Source organism: Leucopleurus acutus (genome assembly GCF_964270905.1).
Source record: "Leucopleurus acutus genome assembly, chromosome: 1".
In the NCBI taxonomy this organism is placed as follows: Eukaryota; Metazoa; Chordata; class Mammalia; order Artiodactyla; family Delphinidae; genus Leucopleurus; species Leucopleurus acutus.
Genome location: NC_139142.1, coordinates 148571767 through 148587534, shown reverse-complemented (window position 1 = coordinate 148587534; position 15768 = coordinate 148571767). Strand labels below are relative to the sequence as shown.

The 15768-nt window shown below is 38.3% G+C and overlaps 1 pseudogene across 1 annotated transcript; it reads left to right on the top strand.

Moving 5' to 3' along the window:
- Positions 1–729: 729 nt before the first annotated feature.
- LOC309969069 (centromere protein K-like) lies at positions 730–7826 on the top strand (annotated as a pseudogene). The gene is made up of 4 exons: positions 730–751; positions 4203–4598; positions 5397–5499; positions 7648–7826. The product of its transcript is annotated as a centromere protein K-like (transcript).
- The last annotated feature ends 7942 nt before the right edge of the window (positions 7827–15768 follow it).

The following is a 15768-nucleotide window of genomic DNA, read 5'->3' as shown; positions in this document are numbered from 1 at the left end:
TAGGCCACGCATGCTAGAAATGACATGTTTAGAGCAAAGCGATCTCCAATCTAGAGGACTTGGCATGGATCATTCTCCTTGGAATCCTTCAATGTCTCCTCTCCCTTCCCTACCCTGTTCCAAAAATGCTTTCCACTTCACAAACAAGACAAGAAATGTTACCAAGGCTGTTGCCCAAGAATCATACCCCTGCCACTCTCTCAAATGGAAACCAATTACACTTAATCTAAGTTTCAGGAGGAAGCTGCATAGACAAAAAAAAGACAAGAACTGGTTGGAACCAACTAGGCCCAAGATGGCAGAAGATTCAACCTCCAGTAGACCTTGAGCCTCATTATACACTCACAGTAACACATTAGCTAAATGACACACCCACCAGCGCCAGAACAGCTGATGATTGCCACAACAACCAGAAAATTCCACACAAGGACTGAAAAGGAGAGTTGCATCAGTTTTGGGTCCAAACCACTCATCTGTCTCAGATGACTCATGAATATCCCTCCCACTCTTTCCAAAACCCTCCCTTTTATTTCGACTCTCCTATATATTTGGTGTCTCTGCCTGAATTGGGTTGAGAAGTTGAGTTGTGAACTAGGTTCCTGCTTCTCCATTCTTTGGCCACTGCTGTTCCAGTCTCAGCATCAGTTTCATTATTGACTGCATGGATCCGATCAGAAAAAGAACCTCCCTGGCTGAAACAAGGGGTCTCAGCCAGGCTAGGACCCCAGCATGGGTTCTGTCGACGAACCTGGTAACAGAAACACTCCCCATTCCTCCATGGTCCTTTCACATCCGAATTTCAGACTCTTGCCTCTGGCCTCTAACCTCTCTCCATCCTCGTCTCAGTTTGGACAGCATTACCTTCAGGAAGTCTCTCAGGAGGTTTTCAGAGGCAGAGATGCCATAACATAATTCACATTCCATATGCCAGTATTTCTATCTAGATTTCAAATAAACCCACCTATTAAGTAAAATTTAACTTCCACCAAAATGGAAGCTCTAAAATGAAAGGGGTCTTGTATTCTTAACTTGTGATCCCCTACAACATATACATGAATAACTGATAGCCTGCCTTGACATGGGCATTCAACAAAATTAGTTTAATTCTGTAAACTACAGGTTAGTAATCCTTTTCTGTAAAGAGCTGTAAATATTTTAAGCCTTAAGAGATATAGGTCTCTGTAGCAACTACTCAACTTTGCTATTGTAGTGTGAAAGCAGCCATAGACAATCTGTAAACAAACTTGCACGACTGTATTCCAATAAAACTTTACTGTGGACACTGAAATTTGAAGAAATAGTACTCTGATTTTTCTCAACTACTTAAAAATATAAAAACCAATTTTATTTCACAAGCCTTATACATACAAGGCAGAGGTCTGGATTTGACTACAGGTTGTACTTTGCTGACCCTCAGTATAAATGAATACAGTTTGAATCATTCCCAAATGTATCTCTATGATCCCATTCTTTCTGTTTCTCCAATTATCCTGTAGACTTATCCCTATCTCACCAGAGAACAACACTGATAAAAATCCTTCAATGAATGCCATGTTCCCTCTACTCTGTGGGGCCCATATACATGTTAAATCCCAAACTTTTGCTCTCCCTTCTCTCTCCATATGTTTGTGAGGCAGGTCTTTTGCTTTTTGGCAATGCCTCTGATGTGTTCAGTTTCCTTGTCTGTGAACTTCCATCAAATCCCTCTATTTCCAAACCACGGGCTCACCCCTGAGCCCAACCCAATTAATGACTTTCCTAAGAATCTCTTCCTGATCACCCTCCACTAGGCTCCTAAACACCAGGCACTTAGCTCATTGTCCTCTTGTAGACAGCAAGTTGTCTGATTGTTTGCCCTGTCTCTTTTCCAAACTAGCTCCCCACAAGAGTCATAGCTGTTTTGTCAACAATTCCACAAATGGGCTGACAAAGAGTAAACATTCAATCAACATTACGGAATCAATGACTCTCACTGCTGGGAGGCACAGTATAATTAACAAAGAAGACTGAAATAAGCTAGAAACCATTTAGTATATCTGGCATCATTGCTAGTATAAACAGGGGCTTAGTAGAGGAGGGCCAACAGGCAAAACTAAAAAACAGAAGCAGTGGCTCTGTGGTGGTAAGTGATGGGCTGAGGAGAGTGCCATAATGGTTGCAACTTGCCACTGGGGCTGCCTGGCATTTCACAGGATATGGAGCCCCAGCCCTGAAGGAGAGACCCTTTACTGCTGGTAAGATAGGAAGGGGGCAAGGCACAACCTTTAAAAGAATGATAGCCATTGAGGACATGACATAAACTAGTTAGAACCAACTAGGTCAAAGATGGTGGATGATTGACTTCCACTAGACCTTGAGTCTCAGTATATGCTCATTGTAATATATCAGCTAAAGGACACACCCACAGGCACCAAGACAGTTCTGAGGCCAATGACTATAAAAGGCCAAAACGCAGGTGGTAGCCCAAATCCTAGAAATCCCCGCCCCTTCCCCAAAATAGTTGGAATAATCGTCCCATTCATTAGTCTATGAAATTACCCACCCCTGTAAAAACTGACAACCCTGTATCCTAGTGCCTCTCCCCTTCTGAGATGGCCCACACTCTATGGAGTATGTATCTCCCTAAATAAACCTTCTTTCAATTTACTATGGCTCGCTCTTGAATTCTTTCCTGTGTGAAGCCAAGAACCCACACTCGGTAGCTATCCCAGGGACTTGGATGTGACCTGGGATGTTACCATTCTCTCTGGCCCCACTTTCTTTCCTGCAACACTTGGGAGCTGGATACCTGTGATACTGCAACTTAGAATAAGAAATATATATTTGGTCCCCCTTTCTGGCACAAAGCTCCTAAAACCCTTGGAATTTCTGGTGCTGAGATTGAAAAAGGTATCTTTTGTTATGTTAATACGGTGGCTTTGGAAGGTCGGGAAGGGTGAGGGCTGGCTTGGTTGCCAAGATAACCAATTGATAAGAGAGCTGGAACTTTCAGTCCCATCCCCAGACCTCTGAGGAGGGGAGAGGGGCTGAAATTAAAATCAATCTCCAGTGGCCAATGATTTAATCAACCATGCCTATATAATGAAGACTCCATAAAAAAACAAAAGGATGGGGTTTCTAAAACTTCCAGGTTTGTGAACTAGAACACTTCCATTCGCCACAGTGCTGGACCCAAACTCCATGGGGACAGAAGTTCCTTTGTTCAGGACCTTACTCTAGGTATCTGTTCCTATCGCTGCTGATTCCTAACTTTTAATATCCTTTGTAATAAACTGATAATCTAGTGAGTAAATTGGTTTTCTAAGTCTTGTGAGCCATTCTAGCAAATTAATTGAACCCAAGGAGGGGATCGTAGGAACCTCTGATTTTTAGCCAGTTGATCAGAGACACAGGTGACAACCTAAACTTGTGATTGATATCTGAAGCAGAAGGGGGCAGTTTTGTGGGACTGAGTCCTTAACCTGTGGAATCTGATGCTATCACTGGATTGAACGTCACTGGATTGAATGTCAGAATTGAGTTCAATTGCGGGACACCTAGAGAATTGCTTGGTGGTGTGGGGGAAAACTTCCCACGTGCTGGAATTGGGAATTGCCCAAAGTCCAGCCAGGCCTCAAGTGCCACTCTTATCTAGCTCCTGCACCAATGACAGCTCCAAAAACCCACCTGTTAGGAGGGAAAGACAAAGTGGTAGGGAACTGAGGAAACTGATTAACTTGAGGGCTTCCCTTCAAGTACTCCTTTATTCTCTAGCACATTCTCTGAATAGAGTGATAAGGAAACTCATGCACAGATAGTATAAGGCAGGGGTCCCCAATCCCTGGGCTGTGGACTGGTACCGGTCCACGGCGTGTTAGGAACTGGGCCACACAGCAGGACAAGAGTGGCGGGTGAGCCAGCGAAGCTTCATCTGCTGCTCCCCATCTCTCACATTACCGCCTGAACCATCCTCCCCACCACTCTGGTCTGTGGAAAAACTTTCTTCCATGAAACCAGTCCCTGGTGCCAAAATGTTGGGGACCACTGGTTTAAGGGATTGCCCAAGGTCCTAAAACTTTTTAAATTATCATAAGGCTAAGAAAATTATAAGCATGAGTCACTCAATCAGCAAGATACAGAGTGTACTGCAGATGTGGAAGACACTAGAGATGCTGAAGAAGAACTTACCAAAGAAGGTGAAGAAATATGAAATGATGTGGAAGAATGTCAGAATAAAACATTGCTTGCTGGAACTGAGACATTCACTGATTCAAATGCTCAGTTATCATTAATTATGTCAGTGAAATGTTTAACCACCACTGGAATTAGTCAATGGCAGAAAGAAACTCCTAAATTAATCCCACTGAATGAAGATGTTCTGGTAACATTAGGAAAAGAAGAGTTCCAAAAATTAAGACATGATCTACAAATGGTACTGTCTAGAATGGTAATGTCAAAGAATGAAAAGATAAAGAAAAAATAGTGGCTGGCTGAACAGCAACAGATACTGGAATCTCTTAATATAGTAAACAATGAAACATCACATAGTGACATTTTTTTCTGAATTGAGAACATTTAATAAGCTGAAAACAAAAATGCTTAATATAAAAGAATTAAGGGTGTGGAGAAAAGGGAACCCTCTCGCACTGTTGGTTGGAATGTAAATTGATAGAGCCGCTGTGGAGAACAGTATGGAGGTTCCTTAAAAAACTAAAAATAGAACTATCATATGACCCAGCAATCCCACTACTGGGCATATACCCTGAGAAAACCATAATTCAAAATGAGTCATGTATCACAATTTTCACTGCAGCGCTATTTACAGTAGCCAGGACATGGAAGCAACCTAAGTGTCCATTGACAGATGAATGGGTAAAGAAGATGTGGCACATATATACAATGGAATATTACTCAGCCATAAAAAGAAATGAAATTGAGATATTTGTAGTGAGGTGGATGGACCTAGAGTCTGTCATACAGAGTGAAGTAAGTCAGAAAGAGAAAAAAGATACCGTATGCTAACACATACATATAGAATCTTTAAAAAAACAAAGGTTCTGATGAACCTAGGGGCAGGACAGGAATAAAGATGCAGACGTAGAGAATGGACTTGAGGACACGGGAAGGGGGAACGGTAAGCTGGGATGAAGTGAGAGAGTAACATTGACATATATACACTACCAAATGTAAAACAGATAGCTAGTGGGAAGCAGCCGCATAGCAGAGGGAGATCAGCTCAGTGCTTTGTGACCACTTAGAGGGGTGGGATAGGAAGGGTGGGAGGGAGACACAAGAGGGAGAGGATATGGGGATATATGTGTATATATAGCTGATTCACTTTATTATACAGCAGCAACTAACACAACATTGTAAAGCAATTATACTTCAATAAAGATGTTTAAAATAAAGAATTTAAGGAGAAACTCTTGATTACCTTGGGTGAGTTTTGAGAAGACCATTTTCCTGTAACTGATAGAAAATTGAAAAAGAAAAACATTGTCTATTCTTGCCTCCTTTGTTGTAGATTAATTGAGCATAAGCACCTGGGTTTAGTTCTGGGCTTTCTATTCTGTTCCATTGACCTGTGTGTCTGTTATTATGCCAGTACCATACCATTTTGATTACCGTAGCTTTGTGTATAGCCTGAAGTCAGGGAGCCTGATTCTTCCAAAAGTGTCCTTTCTCAAGATTGTTTTGGCTATTTGGGGCCTTTTTCATTTCCATATAAATTTTAAAATTATTTGTTCTAGTTCTGTGAAAAATATCCATGACTTTTTTTTTTTTTTTTTTGCGGTACATGGGCCTCTCACCTTTGTGGCCTCTCCCGTTGTGGAGCATAGGCTCTGGATGCTCAGGCTCAGCGGCCATGGCTCACAGGCCCAGCTGCTCCACGGCATGTGGGATCTTCCTGGACAGGGACACAAACCCGTGTCCCCTGCAACAGCAGGCGGACTCTCAACCACTGCACCACCAGGGAAGCCCCCACGGCATTTTTTAAAAAATAGTTATTAATTTATTTATTTGGCTATGCCAGGCCTTAGTTGCAGCAGCAAGAATCTTCACTGTGGCGTGCTGGATTCTTAGTTGTGGCATGCAGGATCATTTTAGTTGCAGCATGCAGGCCCTTAATTGTGGCATGTGGGATCTAGTTCCCTGACCAGGGATCGAACCTGGGCCCCCTTCATTGAAAGCATGGAGTCTTAACTGCTGGACCACCAGGGAAGTCCCACCCATGGTATTTTGATAGAGATTTCATTGAATCTGTAGATTTCCTTGGGTAATATGGTCATTTTAACAATATTGATTCTTCCACTCCAATCACACAGTATATCTTTCCATCTGTTTGTGTTGTCTTCAATTTCTTTCATCAGTGTCTTATAGTTTTCCAAGTACAGGTATTTTGATCCCTTAGGTAGGCTTATTTTTAGGTATTTTATTCTTTTTGATGTGATGGTAAATGGGATTGCTTCCTTAATTTCTCCTTCTGATTAAAAAATGGGCAGAAGACCTGAATAGACATTTTTCCAAAGAGGACATACAGATGGCCAACAGGCACGTGAAAAGATACTCAACGTGGCTAATCATTAGGGAAATACAAGTCAAAAGCACAATGAGGTATCACCTCATATCTGTCAGAATGGCTATCATCAAAAATAGCACAAATAAGGGAGTTCCCTGGTGGGCTAGTGGTTACGATTTGGCACTTTCACTGCAGAGGTCTGGGTTCAATCCCTTGTTGGGGAACCATCCTGCATGCCATGTGGTGCAGCCAAAATACAAAAAAAAACAAAAAACAAAAAACCCACAAATAATAAATGTTAGCCAGGACTTGAAAAAGAGAACCCTCATACAATGCCAGTATGAATGTAAATTGGTACAGCCACTGTGAAAAACAGTTTGGAGGTTTCTCAAAAAAAACTAAAAATAGTGCTAACATATGTCCCAGCAATTCCACTCCAGGGTATATATCCATAAAAAAAAAAACACTAATTAAAAAAGATACATGCACCGCAATGTTCATAGCAGCATTACTTAAAACAGTCAAGATATAGAAGCAACCTAAGTGTCCATCAACAAATGAATGGATAAAGAGGCTGAGTAACATTCCATTTTATGTATATATGGAACATATATTTTGCTCCATATATACATGGACAAGAACAAAAATTTGCCATTTGCAGCAACATGGATAGACTTGGAAGGTATTATGATAAGTGAAATTAGTCAGAGAAAGACAAATACTGTATGATATCACTTACATGTGGAACCTAAAAATACAATAAGTTAGTGAATATAACAACAACAAAAAAAGCAGCAGACTCACAGCTATAGAGAACAAACTAGTGGTTACCAGTGGGGAGAATGAAGGGCAGAGGGGCAATATAGGGGTATCAGATTAAGAGGCACAAACTATTATTGATAAAATAAGCTACAAGGATATATTGCACAACACAGGGAATATAGCCAATATTTTATAACCATAAATAAGGCATAACATTTAAAAACTGTGCATCACTATATTGTACACCTGTAACATACAGCTTTATACAGCAAATACACTTCAAAAATTTTTTTGAAAATATATTAATTAAAAAGAAATTTTTAAATGATAACAAAAATATAGAGGAAAAAAGAAAAACATTAAAAAATCAACTGCGTAACTGATAGCATTACATGAAATGTTAGAGATTCATATAAATAGATTTTTTGATGTCCCACATGATCCATATGTCAAAATTAGTGATTACTTTTGGCCACCTTATAATGAACTGCTATTACTTAAAGGAATTGCCTTGAGACATCTAGAAGATTCAATCCAAATAAGATTAGAATTCTTCTATGAGTAAAAAGGTGGTCTTTTTTTCCCACACAGTACTTAAAGAATCCTTTTTGTTATTCAAAGATAACAGAAACACTGAAGACTACTTGAATGGAGAACATAAAATCAAAGCACTTAGTCTATCTTTCTTTTATTCTTAAAATGGCATATGCTGCAATCTTATTCATTTTAATATAGTCCTCTTTCATTCAAGTCAGTGCTTTAGTGTTTTAAACTATATGAACAAGAATGCAAGTAAAAAAAAAAAAAAAGAACGCAAGTAAAAACTATTCTAGACCTAATCATTAAAAAACATTTAATGTACCTTACTTCATGCAATACTCTTTAAAAATTCTTTGTTAATTTATGATATTGCTAATGCAATATTTTCCATTAAAATTTTATGACAGTTTTTTTACGTATTTTGATGTCCATTTGATGCTTAACTCATTCATTTAGGAATTATAATGGACAGACTATTTTATTTGAAGATGGTTCTAAAATTAAAGTAGTATCTGATACAGAAGATAGCAAGATTTTAAAATATTTATCAAATCTGTTTCATGTATACTGCCTTAGTTTTAGATTTGTTTAAAAAAAGGAATATAAAATACTAATGGATAGAGTTAGCATGAAAACTAATGGATAAACTTATAAACTTTCATAAAACGAAAACTATTTTAATGTGTATTATATACCAAATGATATTATATATTAAACTACTCTTGATTCTGTTAATTATTACCAACAAAATTGTGTTCATAAAATTGTATTAATCCTTTTCTGGACTTTTCTGTAATCCTCTTCTGTGACTTTTCTGTAAATAAAACACTTTAATTTAAAAACAAAAACAGAGAATTCCCTGGCAGTCCAGTGGTTAGGACTCAGTGCTTTCACCACAGGGGCCTGGGTTCAATCCCCAGTCGGGGAACTAAGATCCCACAAGCCACGTGGCACAGCCAATAGATAGACAGACAGATAAATTAATTAATTAATTTAAAAACTAAGCAAAAAAGTGGAAGCAAAACTAATTGTGAAGTTCCTGGTAATCAAAGACTATGCAATTGTAATTAAAATAACTAAAAATACATTTTAAAAAATTAGCTTGTAGCAATGTACTTTCAATTACAAAACAGCTTTTAAAATTGTTAAAACTCAGTTCCAATAATGTATAGCTATAACAGGACATAGATTCATAGATTTATGAAGATAGTAATCTATCTTCTAAGAATTTAAACTAAGGACATGGGCACCATAAAAGAAAAATATTTATGCATAAAATATCCTTCCCTCTCTTTCATAAAGCAATATAATTGTCCATTCCACCAAGGAAACTTTAAAAACCAATAAATCACCTATTCAACATTTACTCAGAGACCTCCTTACTCAGAACCCCAAAGTTCAATCTTAAAGAAGTAGGTTTTTCATTCTCTTCTTTAGGCAAACTTGAAATTTGTTTACTTAACTTTACTTGAAAAATATGATTTTTCTCCTGTTGCAGAGTCTGATACTGACAGAAGAATCACTGCTTGAACCCAGACCTCGTGTTCACTATCCAACAGAAAAAGAAATGTTGGACATAGCTTGGAAGAAAATGTCAATATGACTTTCATAGGAAACTGTGTGGCAGCATCAAGGAAGGTTGGCTGGGACTCAGCCCAGGGTCTGAGGCTTCTTCTGCCACGCAAGGCTCAGACAAATACGAGGGTGGTACAGGGTCCCTGCAGCTGCCCCTGAGCCAAGGTCACTCGAGGCTCTGAGTGCCTACAATTATTCCTCTTCCTCTTGGATCAAGCCCTTCTCACTTTCCAGAAGCCTGTTTTCATTTTCTGTGACATTTTCTAAAGTTTGATATTAAATCTTTGATGCCTGCATTGTCCAGCCTGACAACCAATGGGAGGGAAGGGGAATGGAGAAGAGGAAAGGAAGGGGAGAAAGAGGAGGAGAGAAGACAACTTTGGGAGAGAGGGTTGTCAATGTGGAAGGAAGTGATACAAATAGGGAATGGAAGAAGGCAAGGAAAAATCCTGTGTGACTGAATTGGGATTGAACACATTATAAATACTTGAAAAAAATACACAACCCCATACAGAGTTTTATATGTCTATATATACTTATATACAACTACATATAGTTATATATACTATATATAGTTATAGTTATATACATAGCTATGTCTATATATCTGAAAGGACCTAAAAGCAATAATCTATTAGTAGCACTGAGACTTTAGCTTCTAAATACCTTTCCACATTGTAAGAAATGAGTGGGGGGCAAGATGGGAGGATGGGGGAGAAAAGTCCTTTCTTATAGAATGTCAACTACAAAATACTGAAGGAATGATGTAGTTATAAAACATCATTTTGGACTATGATAGTAAAAAATTGTTTCTTGCAAACCAAAAAGGCATCATGATTGCAACCTAAATAAAGCTTGGCAACTTTTTTTTTTTAATCATTACAAGGCAAAAATTTAATGAAAATTAGTCAGTGGGTATGTAATAATCCAAAGGGCTAAACAGTTACATGGAACTGTATTAGAAATTTAAAATAGAAGTAAATGAAATAACTGTTACATGTTATCATCATCTGATTCATTTCTTCCTTCAAAGATTCCTTGGCATATTTCTTTGCTAAGATGACACAGTCTTGAAGACATTTCAGACAGACCTACACAGAGGGCATTCTATAAAATACCTGGCTTGTATGCTTCAAAAATAATAACCACATGAAAATCAAAGAAGGCTAAGGAACCATTCCAGATTAAAGATAATCTTAAAAAGCCATGGCAGCTTGATTGGATCTATAGTCCTGAACTAGATTTGTATCAGAAAAAAAAAATGCTATAAAGAAAATTATTGGGATAGCTGAAGGAACTGGAATATAGACTGCAGATTAGATAAAAGAATTGCATAAATGTTAAAGTTCCTGAATTAATAACTGTACTGTGGGTATCTAAATGTACATCCCTGTTCTTAGGAAGTATATATGCATACGTGGCATGATGTCTGCAACAGTCTCTCAAATTGGCCAGAACAAACAAAAAAGTTTACACATAGTGGGAAAGAGGGACATGACAAACAAAATGTGGCAAAATATTTAAAATTAGTGAATCTGGGTAAAGGGTAAGTTAGAGTTCTTAATAATATTCTTGTAATTTCTATAATTTTAAGGTTGTTTCCAAATAAAAGTAAAATAAAAATAGTACGGTTAGAGTATACCCATGTATTTAATACATGTGTTGCCCAAGTGAGCACTTACACCCATTTGTTTAAAAAATTTTAAATACATAGAATATGTATGTATTAGTTATGTAAGTATAAAAGTATTTGTATAAAAAGTTTTTCTATTGTGAGAAAATGTTAGGTTCTGAAACAAGTATAGATATTTAGATTTACACTTTTTGAGTACTCATAGAACAGATCTACCTAATTCTCTTAACTCTAAGGATATTCCAATAATTCTGCCAGTTCCTGATGCTTATTATTTTTATGAATATTTAAGTGGTTCCTTATCTAATTATGTTATTTTTATGTATTTGAATAGTTAATATGTTCACATAGTTTAAAAAGATCAAATGTGAGACTTCCCTGGTGGTCCAGTGGGTAAGACTCCATGCTCCCAATGCAGGGGGCCCAGGTTCAATCCCTGGTTGGGGAACTAGATCCCTCATGCATGAGCAACTAAGAAGTCCGCATGCCGCAACAAGACCCATTACAGTCAAAGTAAATAAATAAATATTTTTTTAAAAAATCAAATGCACAAAACGACATACAGTGATAAGTCTGCTTTTAACCTCTGTTGACCATATATCTCTATCTGCCTCGTAAAGGCTCAGTTTACAACCGTTATCCTGGAATGATTATGAATAGCCCCTTCTTTCAGAATTATGTTAGTTTGAATGATACTTAGATCCCTGTTCCTTTACCAGACTGCCACACCAAGACTTACATCAACACCTGTGTTAACAGTGTCTGTGTATACTCCTGGAGGAATTCTACCCATATATAAGTTTACATAAATTTTATCTTTTTAAATTTTAAACAAATGGGTATACCCATGTTATTATTTTACTTTCATTCTGAAACAATCTTAAACACATGGAAATTGCAAGAATATTAAAAAGAATTCTCATTTACTCTTTACCCAGATTCACTAATTTTAAATATTTTGCCACATTTGGTTTATCATGCTGAGGCACCATTACTTTCACATGGATTACAGTTTCTAGCCCCACTCCTCTATCAAACGTCCTTCTAAATGATTTGGAAAAATTAATACAGAAAGGAAGACTCCAAGAGTACAATATTGAAAGCTTCATAGAGTACATTTGCAGAAATGGTAGCAGAGGAAAGGGGGTGTGCAGCCAGTAGAGTGTGGAAGGTACACAAGGGGAGCTAGCAATGCTAATTTTGAGAATCGAAGAATTACAAAATCTATAGGCATACAGATACTTCTTCTGTGATTTACATAAAACACTGGAAACTGTCTTTCCCCCAAGAGCCCTTTATAGACAAATAACTAACATGTGTACCATATGCTTGGAGGCATAGATGAAAAGAAAAAAGAGGTCGAAATTTTAGCTTTTCCTGCCTCAATCCTGAATAACTTCAGTATTTCACACACACAATCCTGTTTAAGTCAACAAAGAAAATAATCATATGGATTTTGCCATTATTGTTTTCACAGTCTAATAAAGAGATAGATGGAACTAATGGAATTTGTATTTAAGTAGCCAGAAAATCACCATAACTAAACCAGAGGCCTCAATCCTCACCAAAACCTCCTGCTGGACATATAGGTATCTATTAACAATCATCATTTGTCAGTTTTCACATTGCTAAGTGAACGTGTCTGGTCTACTCTTACATTTAAGTGCTAGGGTCTAAGGATACACATACTTAGATATTCATGGCAGCAGTGTTGGTGAAAACTGCAGACTTCATGTGACCTAAACAATAGTCAGGTATAGAAGGGGCACATCTACTGTGGGATATAGATATAATGGTATCATTCATACATATATACATATATTTAACATTACTATGTACACACAAATATTCATAAGTATATATGTATATATACACATCTATCTATATATAGTGGTATGAGATATAGATATAGTGGTGATAGATACAGATGGATAATGACAGAATACTATCTGGAGATGAAAATGAACAACTGTAGTTACAAGTAAATGGATGAATACTGAAAACATAATATTAAGTGAAAAAAGACAAAATATATACAGTTAAGAGCAGGCAAAACTATATCAACTGTATTCCTATAGCTTAAATATGTAATCACAAGGGATAAAATTATAAAGAACAGCATGGAGGATTTATCTCTGTTGGAAGAGGAGGTCAAGATTGGGAAGGGATACCCAGTAGTTTTAGGAGAGCCATGCATCTTCTATTTCTTCACTTGCGTGTAGGCCTGAATAAGGCACTTAGCCTCTCTGTATGACTTTTTTTTTTTTTGGCCGCACTGTGCTGCTTGTGGGATCTTAGTTCCCCAACCAGGGATTGAACCCAGGCCCCCTGCAGTGGAAGCATGGAGTCCCAACCACTGGACCGCCAGGGAATTCCCTGTATGACATTTTTATCATCTGTAAAATGGAATATTCCATGGAGAGCAAGAACAAGTGACCAATATAGAGCAAGTACTCAATAGATGTTGGCTGGTACTGGTTCCATTCACATCCTCTGTTGTACTCAAACCCCAATAATCCTAGGTTCTGCTCAAAAGTACAACAGTTTTAATGTGCCAAGGAGGACCACTGTGAGTTGGTCTGGATGGCTGTGCCCACCTTCTTATCAGCCTTGGTCGCTTGACCAGAAAATGGAAGCAGGTTCTGAGTTCTGACATGATCACAGGCCCAGGGCTGAACATACATGTCTTTTACCAAGCCCTGGGCTACTCACTTCCCTAGGAGTTCTGCTCATCTCTCTGGCTGGAGTCCCTTAACTACAGGATGACTTGGAAAAACTGATCCTGCACGTCATCTGTATTACAATTAAACCCCATGCTTTAGGATTCTGCATCACTGTTGCTTACCTGAATAATCAGTCGGGCTCTCCTTAGACTAACAGAAGGAAGTCTCTTCTTGAGTGCAAACAGAAAATGATTCCCAGCTTATTCTGCAGCAACATTCTCCGGGAGGGTCTACAACTCCTTCAGGACATGTGTTTTTCAAGCATATTAAAGCATGCACCTGTTTCCTTACTGATTCCTGAGTAAGCCTCAGGTCAAACTCGGTTCACCTGCTTGATGTCAATTTTCTTAAACCTGGGTGCTTCAGAATCCTTCACAAATACAACTTGCAGTGCTAGTTCCGGTTCCATCGGCTTTGGGTCAGAACCAGTCATGCATGAAGGTGATCCTGTCAGAAGAGCCTTGCACAGTTGGGATATCGTAACCGTCTTTGGATTTACACCACTCCCAGAATTTGTGAGTGTCCCCACCAGGCAAATTATGGGATGTCTCTGCCCTGTCAGTTGGAAGGTGTCCTGAGGTAGAAAGAGAAGATACTATACCTCTAGGGCTTTACACCCCTGTCAGTTTGAAAGGGTCCCACACCTGGGTAACTTTCCAAACCAAATCTTAAACAGCAGCTGACTTAGAACATAACTACAAAGCATTAGCCATCCAAATGCTCTCTGGGCTTAACTCTGCTTCTGGGACTTGAGATTTGGGAGGCAGTTTAAGTCTGGTGAGCATAGGATTCACCAGAGAGCTTGTTACCCTGTGAGTTGTGATTCAGTAAGCCTGGGGTGGGAGCTGAGATCTGCATTCCTAACAAGATCCCAGGTGATGCCAATGCTGCTGGTTCACAAACCTCACTTTGCGTAACAAAGGTCTAGCATATTGCTTAAGGGCTTACTTGCCAGGGAGACAGATTAGATAGACTCCTAATTTTAACTAAACTGCTGGGGGATCTTGAACAACTCCTTTGCCTCCAGAATTGAGTTTATGACTAAAACCCCTCCCCCCTTTGCCTTAAGAAAGTTTGAGTATGTAAAGCATACTCATTTTTTTCAACAGAAATGCCATAATTTATTCTTTTGTTTAAAAAAGGCATCTTTATGTAAAAAAAATGTTTTCTAAGAAGAAATATATTATTTCAGGTCATAAATACTCAGCAAACATACAACTGCTGACAACAAAACTGACACTGGTGTTTTCCATTAGTGCTGAAAACAAACCTGCTTAGGATATATTTACAGGATATTACACTACTCAACCACAAAAATTGAGATATTTGGGTCTTCTAGGGGTAGACACTGATATTTGTAAAGGCAGAACACCTATACAAAATTAAAAATAAAGTACATTTTCACACATGTGTTGTCATAACAGTAATACTGGGAGGTATGTTAAGCACAAAGTTTCTTCAAAATACAAGGACAAGCAAAAAGAAACTGGCTTACATGCTGAGTCCAATATTAAACTGGGCTTCAGCTCTGCACTCTCAGACTTGGTGCACTTTAGTGATTTTCTCCACCCCGTTAGTGAACCCCAGTCCCACTGTTTGAACTATTCTCTCAAAGTGTGGTCCTCAGATCAACCCTGGCACTTGTTAGAAATATGAATCCTCAGGCCCCAAACCAGACCAAGTGAATTAGAAAAACCTGGGTGGGGGTTTGCACTCTGTTTTAACAAGCTCTCAGTTGATGCTGATGCACACTCAAGTGGGGAACTCACTGCCTTGCCAGAGATACAGAAGACTCAAGCAGAACTGCAGAAAAAAAGCAAATATCTAAAAATGAGGAAAGGGCTAAACAGTGTGATTAAATTTCAAGTGAAATGATGATTGCTTTAGCAATATGAAAAATGTTTCTAAGATTAAGAAAAGTTTTCTAAGCATCCATAACAAACAGAGGAGGTGGTGGACTAGACAGGGTGTGCATGGAAGTGGAGGGTAATCAGCGAGAGGCCAGAGATATGTAAGATTTCTACTTACATAAGAGA